This window comes from Peromyscus maniculatus, chromosome 3 (assembly GCF_049852395.1).
Source record: "Peromyscus maniculatus bairdii isolate BWxNUB_F1_BW_parent chromosome 3, HU_Pman_BW_mat_3.1, whole genome shotgun sequence".
NCBI lineage: Eukaryota > Metazoa > Chordata > Mammalia > Rodentia > Cricetidae > Peromyscus > Peromyscus maniculatus.
The window spans coordinates 4,606,325-4,619,684 of NC_134854.1; the positions used below are offsets into that span (position 1 = coordinate 4,606,325).

At 39.5% G+C, this 13,360-nt stretch overlaps 1 protein-coding gene across 9 annotated transcripts in view; it reads left to right on the plus strand.

Moving 5' to 3' along the window:
• Cadps2 (calcium dependent secretion activator 2) overlaps positions 1 to 13,360 on the plus strand; it is a 544,863-nt gene that overhangs the window by 442,011 nt on the left and 89,492 nt on the right. The gene's annotated exons all lie outside the window — the stretch shown is intronic.

Here is a 13,360-nt window from a genome sequence, read left to right on the forward strand (position 1 = left end):
TTGTGTGACTGCTGACTAATCATCCCTCTCATATCAAACTTTCTGTATGTTTTCACTAAGTCTTTGATTGTTTTGTTGTTGCTGCTACTCTTGTTTGCCAAGCTTGGAAGGAACTCGGGCCCTTCAATATGGTACTCAATGCTCTGCCCCTGAGCCCCATTGCCAGCCAATGTTTTAAAAGTTTTAACTGCATACTATCATTTCCTACAGACCTGGAATGTTCTCACACCATCCTGCTTATTCTAAAGACTTAAATTTCTCTTTCTTATGGTTATGAGTTTATATACAAAAGCAATTTCTTGGTTTTGAGTTAAATGGAAAAAATATGCAGAATTAAATAAATACAATAAACTTTGGTGTCCCGACAGTGCTATTGTTTTTGAGGAAGCAGATGTAATGAGCCAAAAGAAAACAGACCAAATACATGAATTTATAGAATATTGACATTTAATGAAATCTAGTTTTCAAAAAATATGAGAAACTACAGGGTCTATATTTTAAACAAATTCTTGGAAAAGAGTATTCGTGGAGCCTTACTACGGGCAACTAAGATTTATTGTATCTGCTTATAAATATGATCATTCAAAACATCTGCTTTTAGCTCACACTGTGGAATCTAGTTTTTAGCTTGCATCTGTCATGTGTGAACTTGTTATGGATATTTTATTTTAAACTGAAGAAACAGCTGCTTCAATAATTTGAAATGAATTCCCAGGAGGATGTTTTCTGGGCTAGCATCACCGCCATGCTACAAAGAAAATGATCATATGATAAAATATAGGTATGTTTTGTCGTCTTTGTCTTGTTCTGAAAGAGATTATCATCAGAGTCCAAGGCATTTCTAAATTGTTTTTAATCTGAACAAATATTCTATATCAGTATGTGTGTCAGCTAATACAACTAATATTCCCATACATTTTATGGAAATGAAAATGTAATGTTTTTAATATAGCCAGTGTGGCTACTAAAAATGCTTATGAAAGTATGATGGATTGAGTGCAGTTTTAAATATAGATGCTATTTGTTTTTTAATCCATAACATACAATTGACTTCACTGAAACACTCACAGTACAGAAACATCACTTTGCTCTGTGCTGCAATGAAATAGGAATTATTCTGGTGACTTCTTTATATATACTGTGTAACAAGGTGGCATTTCTCTGTTCTGTTTATGCTCCAATTTCTTGGAATCCCACAGGGAAGAGAGGTGAGTAAAACTGTTTCCTCTTTTTCCAGCATAAGACAGCCCCTCAATGTGTCTGTGAAGCAGGACCCATTCTGATGTCACTGTAAAAGTCAGCTTGGTCTTTCCTTGGAATGCACGACTCTCCTCTGAGTGGGCTAGCCTTTGCTACACTGTTAGGTGTTTAGTTAATAATCACATGCATAATTAATGCCTTACAGCCTAAGCAAAACACTGCAAGAAATTTGGAAAGCCTGGCTTTTTGTTTTCCCTTTCATTGATTTTGTTTTAAATCCTTTTTTCCCTCTTCTATATGGGATCTTCCCTCTGAGCAGTACTAGAGAAAGAATTGGTCTGATTGCAAAGTCATTCCAAGAGTGCGTTTGGTGGACAGCACTCTCCACTGGGATTCATTTTTTGGGGTTCTCAGGCCAGGTTCTTTACCCTGAACTATGCCTCCTCCCTCCTCACTTCAGCTCCTCTGGGGAGGTTAATGCTTTTGCCTCAAGGCAGCCTTCAGGTGGCTCTGGTCCCCGCTCTTCTTTCCACTCTGCCTCTTTCTACAGTGCAGTCCACTCAACAGGACTAAGTGGCCATTTCTGTCATCCCACAATCCCTCAGTTAGGCAGGTGTCCAGACATTCAGCTCCTTGTCAGGAACTTCCTTTTAAGGCAGTCCCTCCTCCTCTGGAGGCCTCTTGACCTCTCAGGCTTCTCTTTAAGATACCATGTTTCCTCCCCAGAAAGATTATTTTAGTTCTTTTCCAGCAAAATCTTTAAGGACTTTCTCCACATTTCAGGGAGCCTACTATGTCGCACCAGAGATTTCAGACAAATGGATGGAGCAGTTCTTCATCGAAAAGCCATTCCCTTTGACAGAACTAGAAAGTCCAACAGCCTCCTGGAGAAGTCACTAGCTCTAATCAGCTACGCGTGCATGCAGATGTGTGCATGTGTGTACAGACCAGAGTTTGACCTCAGGTGTCTTATCCTCCTCAGTCATCCCTACCTTAGTCTTTGAGACAAGGTCTCTCAATGAACCTAGAGCTCACAAATTTAGGCTAGGCTGGCTGACCAGCAAGGTGCAGTGAGCTACATATTTCTACTTCCCTGTTGCCCTTGGCTTTTACATGGATGCTAGCAATCCAAACTTAGGTCTGCATGCTTATGCAGAGAGCAGAGACTTGTGAACTGAGCTCTCAACCTAGCCCTTGTTATTGTTTGGGTTTGGGTTGGTTTTTGTTTTTGTTTTTTTTTTGTGGTTATACATTTTGTTTTGTAGAGACAGGGTCTTGCTATACAGTCCAGACTGGCCTCCAGCTCATGACAATTTTATCCAGTCTCGAGATTCCAGGCATATGCTACCATGTCTCAGAAAGAGCATAGGCCAGTCTGACCTCAGATGCATATTCCTTCGATTTTATTGCCCTCAGCTTGTTGATTGCTTGTGTGAATCACCACACAATTAGTTTTTGGGTTTGTGTGTATGTGTTTCACTTTTTGAAATGAGATCTCTAATTTGCTATGTAGCAGAGAATGACCTTGAACTTCTGACCCCCCCCCCCCCCACACACACACACACAATTCTGGAACTGCAGGTAGGCACTAGCATGCCACTTTTATATGGTGGTGGTAATAGAACCCAGGGCTTCTTACATACTAGCTAGGTAAACAGTCTACCAAATAAGCTAAATCCCCAACCACTTATACCATTTTAATTACTATAGTTCTGACAGTCTAATTTTCAGGTAATGTAATGTCTTGTGCATTGGTTTTTTTTGTTTTTTTTTTTTTTTTTTTTTGCTCAGTATTGCTTTGGCCATTGTTTCCAGTTTTTGTTGGGGTTTAATGGTTTGTTGTGTTGCTGTTGTTGATTGTGTGGGTTTTGTAGCTCTATATGAATTTTAGGATTGTTCTTATATATTCTGGCATTAACCCTTTTGCAGATACACAGCACTCAAAGCACTCAAACATTTTATTTTCTCATAGCCTTGGGTTATCTCTTTACACTGTTAACTGTTATCTTACTGTACATATGATTTTTTGTTTGATATAATTCATTTGTCTGATTTTGATTTTGCTTTCTATAATTTTCAAGTCTTATCCTAAACCCTTGTCCATTCCAGCATCTGAATCTACTTCCTCAGTTTTCTTCTAGTGTTGGCATAGTTTCTCTCCATAGTTTCACGGTGGCTGCTTTGTGTGTGTGTGTGTGTGTGTGTGTGTGTGTGTGTGTGTGTGTGTGTGTGTGTGTTTAATCCATTTTGGGTTGCTTTTTAGAGCTGATGACAGTACAGGAATTCAGCTTCATGTGGATAGCTAGCTTTTCCATTTATTTTCTGTTTATTTTTTCTCCAATGTCTGTTCTTAGTACCTTTGCTGAAGATCAGTTGACTGTGAGTGCAGGTTTTCTTTTAAGTAATCTGTTCTCTTCTATTGGTGCATATTTCTTTACTGTCTGTTGGTTTGTTGATTGATTGACTGATTGATTGATTGATTGATTGATTGACTCTATGTGTGCACTTGCCAGTGCATGCCAGTGGAGACTGGAGGACAACTGCCCAGAGAAGTTGCCTCTCTCCTTCCACCATGTCTGTTTCTGGAACTCGGGATTTCAGAGCTGGTGGCACCTTTACCTGCTGAGCCACCTCACCTGCCCCCTTGTCTCTTTTTCAGTACTAAACTGCTCTGATGACTGTAACTTAGTATGTTTTGAATTCAAGCAGTATAATACCTCATGCTTTGTCCTTTTTGTCTGCAATTGCTTCGGATACTTAGAGGGTTTTTTTTTTTTTTTGTGGTTCCATATGAATTTTAGCAGTTTTTTCATAGTTTGATGAAAAAGGCATAGGCATTCTGAGAGTGATGGCATTAAATATGGAGCTAGCTTTGGGTTATATGAGCATTTTAACATTGTTTCTCCCAATATTTGAATGTCCCAATATATGAATGTGGGATATCTTTCCAGTTATGTCCTCTTCTTTTTCTATCATTGGTGTTTCCATTTTCACTAATTTATTATTTATTCTTATATATTTAATTTTTAAACTTATAAGAACAAAGGTAACATTTTAAAATGACATATTCTGAAGTGTCTTTACCTTTCTTTTTATTATTTCAATATTTATGTCTATATTGAAAAATTCTATATCAGAAGAACTGAATTAGTTTCAAACTCCAATTAGTCTGACAATAGTTCAGATGTCTTTTTTTTTTTTTTTTTTTGGTTTTTTGAGACAGGGTTTCTCTGTGTAGCTTTGTGCCTTTCCTAGAACTCACTCTGTAGCCCAGGCTGGCCTCAAACTCACAGAGATTCACCTGTCTCTGTCTCCCGAGTGCTAAGATTAAAGACATGCGCCACCACTGCCTGGCCAGATGTCATCATATAGTATTATGGTCCATTCTACTGGCCCCTTCTAGAATATGGCCTTCTACATTGTTCTCTGTAATTTATGTATGTATATTGTGGGACCAAGAGATACACTAGCTACTGAATTGTCCCCAGAGCTTTTATAGCCACTCACAAATTATAGCATTGTAGACTAATCTTGTCCTGTGAAATAAAAACAAGCATGCCAAAGTCAAGCTTTCTGTTTTTGCTCAATGTAGAGCGATCCTCCATTTTTGTTTTAAATTATGTAATATGTATTCCAGTGGTAAAAGCAATCAAAAAGCCCAAGACCTCAGATAAATTAAAAAATGTATAAATAAATCATGTTATAATAAATGTTTATGACAAGAAAAATCAAGGGACAGTAGCAGTGTCATGATATGCAAAGTAGATGATGGATGGATGGATGAATGAGGGACAGCCAGTGTGCCTTGTATAATTACTTAAGAAAACTATATCATTGTTTTCCTACTTACTAGCTCCTTATAAAGTAATAATTATACCATCTGCTCAAAAGAGCAATTTAGGAGATTAACTAAGATAACACTTATAAAACTTTTAGAACAGTACTTGGTATTTAGAACCTTTTAAATTCTTATTGGACATTTCTTCTCATTTTAACTTATTTGTTTTTAAGACAGGATCTGACTGTCCTTAAACTCAAATTCTCCTGCTTTAGCCACTCCAGTGATGGGTTACAGGCATGCACCACCATGTATAGCTTGAACATTATTTTTAAAGCACATTGCCTCATTATATGTATGTGAATTTCAATGTATTTTTGCAATTACTTACAATAACATTCACTTACATTTGTATAGAAAAAATTTTTCATGTTGATTTATTTTCACAATAACATAGAGGTTAAGAGAAGATATTATTATCAATTTACAGACTAAGAAGTTGAAATCCAGGCAGAAAAGGGGTGTGCTTATTACTCAAGTTTTGCCTCTAAGTTCAGAAGCTCGATGCTTTACAGCATTCATGCTTACCTGCCTCAGTTTTCAACTACTTTGAGTAAAACTGACAAAGCTTTCAAAGTATTATCAACCTGTCACATATAGTTATCATTCAAGACTTATTTATATTTTCCTCTTAAGCATATTGGTAAATTATTGCCTTCTGTCCCTGCCAAATCACTTACACTAAGTCACAACTTAACATCGGAGACACGACAGATTTAGCATTGCTATAATGACATTCCATAGGTGCTTTTCTGAGAAGGGTTTCTCCTACCCCCATGGAGACTGTGATGATGTTGAACCCCTGCCACCTCATGAATGGAACCCCAGGGAGGAAACAGTCCAAGTACAATCCTCCACTTCCTCCAGTCCAGGTTAGAGCAGCTGCCTCTAGTGGGATGGCAAGAAAAGGAAGGACAGGTAATGGGACTGATCGTGTGTTCTAACTCTAGGTTTTGCTTAGATCTTCAGACAGTGGTTGGGGGCCTTGAGAGATGGCTCAGTGGTTTAAAGCACTTCCTGCTCCTCTAGAGAACCAAAGTTCAATTCCCAGCACCCATGTTAGGTAACTCACAACAGACTGTAAGTCCAGTTATAGGGGATCTGATGCCCTCTTCTGGTTTTCATGGGCACCCACATATACCACAAGTGTGGTATACGTTCACCAAGACATATGCATATACATAAAATTAATTAATTTATTAATTAAAAGACTGATTGCTTAAATTATTGCTCAAATATTAACCTTAAATTATTGCTAAGATATTTGCATCTTGACTTACAGTCACAGGAGGAACTTCATCAAAAGTACAAATTGAAACATAAATAATACTTCTTATGCAGAACAAAATGAAGCTTATTTATAGTTGATAGCAAGATCATATAGCTTCTTTAAAAAGTTATATTCTGTTATTTTTTCATTCCCAGCCTGTCTCTGTCTTCTAAGTTAGCCTTAAAGTGAACTTTAGGAATTTGATAGTCCTGAAACAATGCTTAGCTAACACGCTTGTTAGGTTCTTAAGTTCAGCTTCTGTGAAGGTATTGGCTGTGAATAGGAAGTGAGATTTTTGCGAGCATCTATCTTCACAGGACTGAATTCTGACTAGCATTTCTAACCTTCTCTGCTCAGTGAGGAATCTCAGAGTGTATTTTACTTTGTCACCACTATAACTTCAAAGGGCAGGAACAAGAAGTATAAAATAAAACAATGCATACTATTATCACATATCATTTGTTTGCTATTTGTTATTATCATTAGGTTATCATATTATTAGATTTTTATATATTGTTATAGATACCTGTTCTGACATGTATTTCAGCAAAATGTATTCAGAAATAACCATTGCACGTGACATTATGTTCAGTTTATAGAGTCTAACATTCCTGAACAAGTTCCGTATTTGTACATTTATCACAGTATTGAGGAAAACATTAAAATGCCTATAACTCTTAAGTCTATTTATGCTACATTTTCTGGTTTAATTCAGCTTTTGTTTCTACTTACTTTATGGTAATTAGTTATGTGGTAACCTTTAACATATTATTATTCTAACATCTATGATTATAAGTCCATATTTACTATAAAAGATTTTAAAATCATGTTTTAGAATTTTGCAATTCATTTTTTTTAAGTTTTGTCATTTATCTTCTCATAAAACCTACTATATCCTTAAATACAGTTCAAAAGGGGTACTTCTCGGTTTATCATCATCACCGTTATTATTATCTCAACCAGGTTTCCCCTCCCTCCACTCCTCCCAGTTCTCACCCCAACTTCCCCTTTTCCCCAGTTCCACTTCTCCTCTCTTTCCCTTCAGAAAAGAGCAGGCCTCCCAGAGATTTCAACCAAACACAGCACATCAAGTTACAATAAGACCAGGCACAAACCCTCATGTCAAGGCTGCACAGGGCAACCGAGTAGGAGGAAAAGGTCCTGAAAGCAGGCAAAAGAGTCAGAAACACCCTACTCCCTCTGTCAGGAGTCCCGCAAGAACACCAAGCTACACAGCCATAGCACATGTGCAGAGGACCGGGCCCAGACCCATGCATGCTCTGAGGTTGTCGCTTTAGCCTCTGTGAGCCCTTACAAGCCCTGCTGAGTTGATTCTGTGGGCTGTGTTCTCATGGTGTCCTTGACTCATCTGGCTTCTTCATTCCTTCCTTCCCTTCTTCTCTGGGGTCCTCCCAAGTTCTGTCTAATGTTTGGCTGTGAGTCTCTGCATCTGCTTCCATCAGTTACTGGATGAAACCTCTCTGATGACTGCCTAGGCACCAGTCTATGAGTATAGCAAAAATATCATTAGGAATCACTTCATTGACTTTTGTTTTTGCCAGTTGTATTTGGTTCTATCCTGGGTCTCTGGGCTATCCAGCCTCCAGTTCCTGGCCATCCAGGCAGTGTTGGGCATGGGCTCCCTCTCAAGGCATGGCCCTCAAGTTGGACCAGTCACTGGTTGGCCACTCCCCCAAGTCCTGTGCCACTTTTACCCCAGCACATCTTGCAGACAGTACTAACTGTAGGTTGAAGGTTTTGTGGCTGGACGTGTGTTCCAGTCCCCGGATGGAAACCTTTCCTAGTTACAGAAGATGGCTGGTTCAGGTTCTGAATCCCACATTATTAAGAGTCTTCACTAGGGTCACCCTAGTAGATTCCAGGGAGTTTCCACTGCACTAGATTTCACATCACCACCCCCAAATAGCCACCAATTTCAACCATCTCTCCCCATATACTCTCCCTTCACCTCCAACCTGATTCCTCCTGTTCCTATCCCCACCCAGCCCCAATCCACCTGCAAAATCGATTCTGTTTTCTTTTCCCAGGGAGATCCATGCATCCTACCTTGAGCCCTCATTATTACCTAACCTCTCTGGGTCTATAGATTGTAACATGATTATTCTTTACTGAACAGCTAATATCCAATTATAAGTGAGTACATACCATATTTGTCTTTCTTAGCCTGGGTTACCTCACTCAGGATGACTTTTTCATTTTTATTTTTTATTTAATTAACATTTTTTCATTTATTTTACATACCGACCACAGTTTCCCCTCCCACCTTCCCTCCCATTCCCTCTCCCCAACTCCTGTCTACTCCTCTCCCCATCCACTCCTCTTCTGACTCCATTCAGAAAAGAGCAGGCCTCCCATGGTCTTGAACAAAGCATGGCACATGTTGAGGTAGGACTGAGTTCCTCCCCCTGCACCAAGGTTGGGCTAGGTAACCCAGCTTGAAGAACAGGTCTTGATCTCCAGGACCTGCCAGGGACAGGTTCTGATCTCACAGCTAGGAGCCTTACAAACAGACCAAACTACACAACTGTCACACACATGTAGAAGGCCTAGGTCTGTCCTATGCAGGCTCCCTAACTGTCGGTCCAGAGTCCATGTGCTTCCACAAGCTCAGGTCAGCTGTCTCTGATCATGACCTTGACAACCACCCCCCAACCCTCCACTCCCCCACCCCCACCTCCCCACCCCCACCTACCCTACTCCCACCCACCACCCCACCACCCTCTCGAAAGATCCTCCCTTTCTTCAGGAGAACTCCTGGAGCTCAGCCCACAGTGCTTGGCTGTGGATCTCTGCATCTGCTTCCATCAGTTACTGGATAAAGGCCCTCTAATGACAATTAGGGTGTTCACCAATCTGATTGCAGGGGAAGGCCAATTCAGGCACCCTCTCCACTATGGCTAGGACTCTTAGCTTGGGTCATCCTTGTGGATTCCTGGAGTTTCCCTGGCAGCAGTTTTCTCCTTAACCCAGAAATGCTCCCCCTTCAAGATATCTCTTTCCCTACCTTCCCCTTCCCTCCAGCCTCCAATCCACCTCCTGTGCCCAGCTGGCCCAACCTGCTCCCCACCCCTGCCCCCAGTTTACCCAGGAGATCTTCTCTATTTCCCCTTCCCAGGGAAATCCATGCGTCCCTCTTCTGATATATTCTTCTATTTCCTTCTTTAAAGACTTAAAGTTTCTGTCATACAAATATGTCACTTGCTTAGTTACAATTACCCCAATATATTTTATATTATCTGTGGCTATTGTGAAAGGTGTTGTTTCCCTGATTTCTTTTTTGGCCCATTTGTCATTTATATATCAGAGGGCTACTGATTATTTTTGAGTTAATCTTGTATCCAGACACTTTGCTGAAGGTGTTTATCAGCTGTAAGAGTTCCCTAGTAGAATTTTTGGGGTCACTTTTGTGTACAATCATATCATCTGTAAATAATACTTTGACTTCTTTCTGTCCAGGATGTATCCCCTTGATCTCCTTCAGTTGTCTTACTGTTCTAGCTAGAACTTCAAGTATTATACTGAATAGATTTGGAGAGAATGGACAGCCTTGTCTTGTTCCTGATTTTAGTGGAATTACTTTGAGTTTCTCTCCATTTAATTTGGTGTTATCTATAGGTTTGCTGTAAGTTGTCTTTATTATGTTTAAGTATGTTCCTTGTATCCCTGTTCTGTCTGAGACTTTTATCATGAAGGGGTGTTGGGTTTTGTCCAATGCTTTTTCAACACCTAGAGATGATCACGTGGGTTTTTTTTTTCAGTTTATTATATGGTGGATTACATAGACATATTTTCGTATGTTGAACCATCCCTGCATCTCTGAGATGAAGCCCACTTAATCTTTTTGATTCATTCTTGGATTCAACTTGCAAATACTTTATTGAGTAGTTTTGAATCAATGTTAATGAGGGAAATTGGTCTGTAATTTTCTTTGCTGAATCTGTGTGGTTTGGGTATCAAGGTGGCTGTGGTGTCATGAAATGAATTTGGCAATGTTCCTTCTGTTTCTATTTTGTGGAGTCATTTGAGCAGAATTGGCGTTATCTCTTTTTTAAAAATCTGGTAGAATTCTGCACTAAAACTGTCTGGCTTTGGGCTTTTTCTTGTGGGGGGAGACAGTGACTGCTTCTGTTTTCTTAGGGGTTATAATTCTATTTAAATTGTCTGACCTTGATTTAACTTTGGTAAGTGGTATCTATTAAAATTCTCCATTTCTTTTAGATTTTTCCAATTTTGTGGAGTATAGGTTTTTCAAGTATGACCTAGTTCTTTGGATTTCCTTGGTATGTGTTGTTCTGCCCCCTTTTTCATTTCTATTTTTTTTCTGTTAATTTGGATATTTTGTCTCCATCTTTTAGTTAGTTTGGATAAGGGTTTGTCTATCTTGTTGATTTTCTCAAAGAACCAGCTCTTTGTTTCATTGATTCTTTGTATTGTTCTCTTTGTTTCTAACTTACTGATTTTAGCCCTGACTTTGATTATTTCCTGCCATCTATTCCTCTTGCATTTACTTACTTCTTTTGTTCTAGAGCTTTCAGGTGTGCTGTTAAGTTGCTAGTGTGAAATCTCTCCAATTTCTTTATGTAGACACTTAGTGCTCTGAACTTTCCTCTAAGCACTACTTCCATTGTGTTCTATATGTTTGGGTTTGCTGTGCATTCATTTTCATGGAATTCTAGGAAGTCTTTAGTTTCTGTCTTATTTCTGCCTTTACCCGGTAGTCATTCGGTAGAGAGGTGTTCACTTTCTCTGAGTTTGCAGCAATAGTGTTGTTTCTGTTGTTGAAATCCAGCTTTGGTCGATGTTGGTCTCGTAGGATGCAGAAGGTCATTTTAGTTTTCTTACACCTGTTGAGACTTGCTCTGTGACCAAGTATGTGGTCAGTTTTGGGGTCTGTGAGGTGCTGAGAAGAAGATATACTCTTTTCTGTTTGAGTGACATGTTCTGTAGATATCTTTTAGGTCCATTTGGTTCATAACATTTGTTAGCTCCAGTATTTCTCTCTTTAGTTTATGTCTGGATAACCTGTCTGTTGGTGAGAGTCGGGTATTGAAGTCTCCCATTATCAATGTGTTAGAGTCAATGTGTGATTTAAGCCTTAGTAATCTTTCTTCTACAAACACTGGTGCCATTGTGTGAACTTTGGTCGAGCAGGGGATCTCCACCAAGTTGGGCACTGAGACATGGTGATAAGGAGGGGAGGGGACATTGAGGAAAGTAGAGGGAGGGGCTCCGAGAGACTGGAGTTCTGGTGGCTGCTGTGATCTCTAGTCCAGCAGGGAGTCTCCTCTTGATTTCACCTACCTGTTCTTCTGGCTGGTGTGGCCTGTTCTTGAACCAGATTTAAATATTTTTTATTAATAGTTTTAATAGGGAGAATGATAAAAATGTATCACAGAAATTTTCATATTTTATATTGGTTGAAAGATGACGACAGTAGGCTGGGAGATGGCTCTGTGGGGAAAGTACTTGCTTATGTAAGCATGAGGACCTGAAAGCCGCACAAACGTCTGGCAAGTTGGCAGCCTACCTACAATCCCAGTACTTAGAAAGCAGAGACCGGGTCCTGAGAGCAAGCTTGCTGGTTATACTAGCCAGCCATATAGGGGAACTCTGGGTTCAAGTCTCTGGGAGACCCTGCCTCAATATGTGTGAGGGGGGGTGATCAAAGAAGACCCCTGGCCTACACATGCGCACACATGCACAACTACGCACATGCATGTACACCACACACAAAGGAAAAATATTTTGATGCTACCTAACATTCAATAGAAAAATGAAGGCAAGACCTAAAAGACAACATGTAAAAAGATGACTTTAAAATTCCATAAGTGTATGAAAACTTAAGATTGTTTATAATTTTAGATAAGCAAAGTAAAACAAAACTGAGAACAGAGGCATCCCCATTATTTTCAAGAACTGTCTAAAAGCAAAACATTATTTTCTTCTCCTAAGGAAGCATAAATTTATATAGTGATCATTTTCATTACCAGTGATGAACAGGCTTGGCCAGTACAAAGTGAAAACAGACCAGACCTGAGCTATCTTTACCAGTGATTAGAGTCTGAGAAGCAGACATGTAATCACCTGGGACAATCACTGTATCCCATGAGGTAAAGCTGGTAGGTCTCAGGGGAACTGTCCAGGGGGTCTCGTTCACACTGATAGTCTAGATGTCCTCTCTAGAACAGGAAGATTCAGATGTGGAACAGAGAGGTCACAGGGTTGTGCAAGCTAGTTAAGGCTTTTGCCATGTATGACCCTATTTATGTTCTTAAACAGTAAAACCATGACTGGTTGCTGTTTGGTGCATGGACCTGAGTAAAGGCTGTTCTGGGGGCAGTTTGCAGTGTGTTAAGGCTCTAACACACCCTTTAATCCCTTCATATTTAGAAGAACATCCTAAGGAACTCTCCTTGCTCACTTTTCATCACTGTGACCAGAATACCCGACAGGAACAGTATAAATGAAGAAGGCTCTATCTGGGCTCATGGTTTCAGATGGCTCTGTCTGTCATAGCAGGAAGGCATGGAGAGCACAGCAGGTCAAATCAGGAAGCAGACAGAACAATTCAAGCCAGTTCCTACCTTCTAAAGTTTCTAGAACCTTCCAAAATTGTGCCATCAGCTTGGTAATAAGCCCCCATCACACACCTTTTGAAGAGATACTTCATCTCCAAACCATAATAGAACAATCAATATTTTAGTTGAGGATTTCTTTGTAAAGATCTTTCCAGACTGTCCTTGGGAATCTTGAAAGTTGGGGGAAATTTTTTTAAGGGAGGAATGGTTTCAAAGGGCAATATGGTCTCATAGTGTGATTCCATGCCTTTTTAGAGGAAATTGTCATACAATCTGATGCCAAATATGTTATTATTTCTATTCATAGCAAAGGAAATGTCAGAAACATTCACAATAGTTGTGCAAATTTTTTTATATATGAGGAAATTTTCTATCTTTTTGTTTTATATTATGTTTTCCTGTGGTTTCATTTATGTCTTGTTTCCAGAGAAACAAATGTCTTTTTTTCTATTT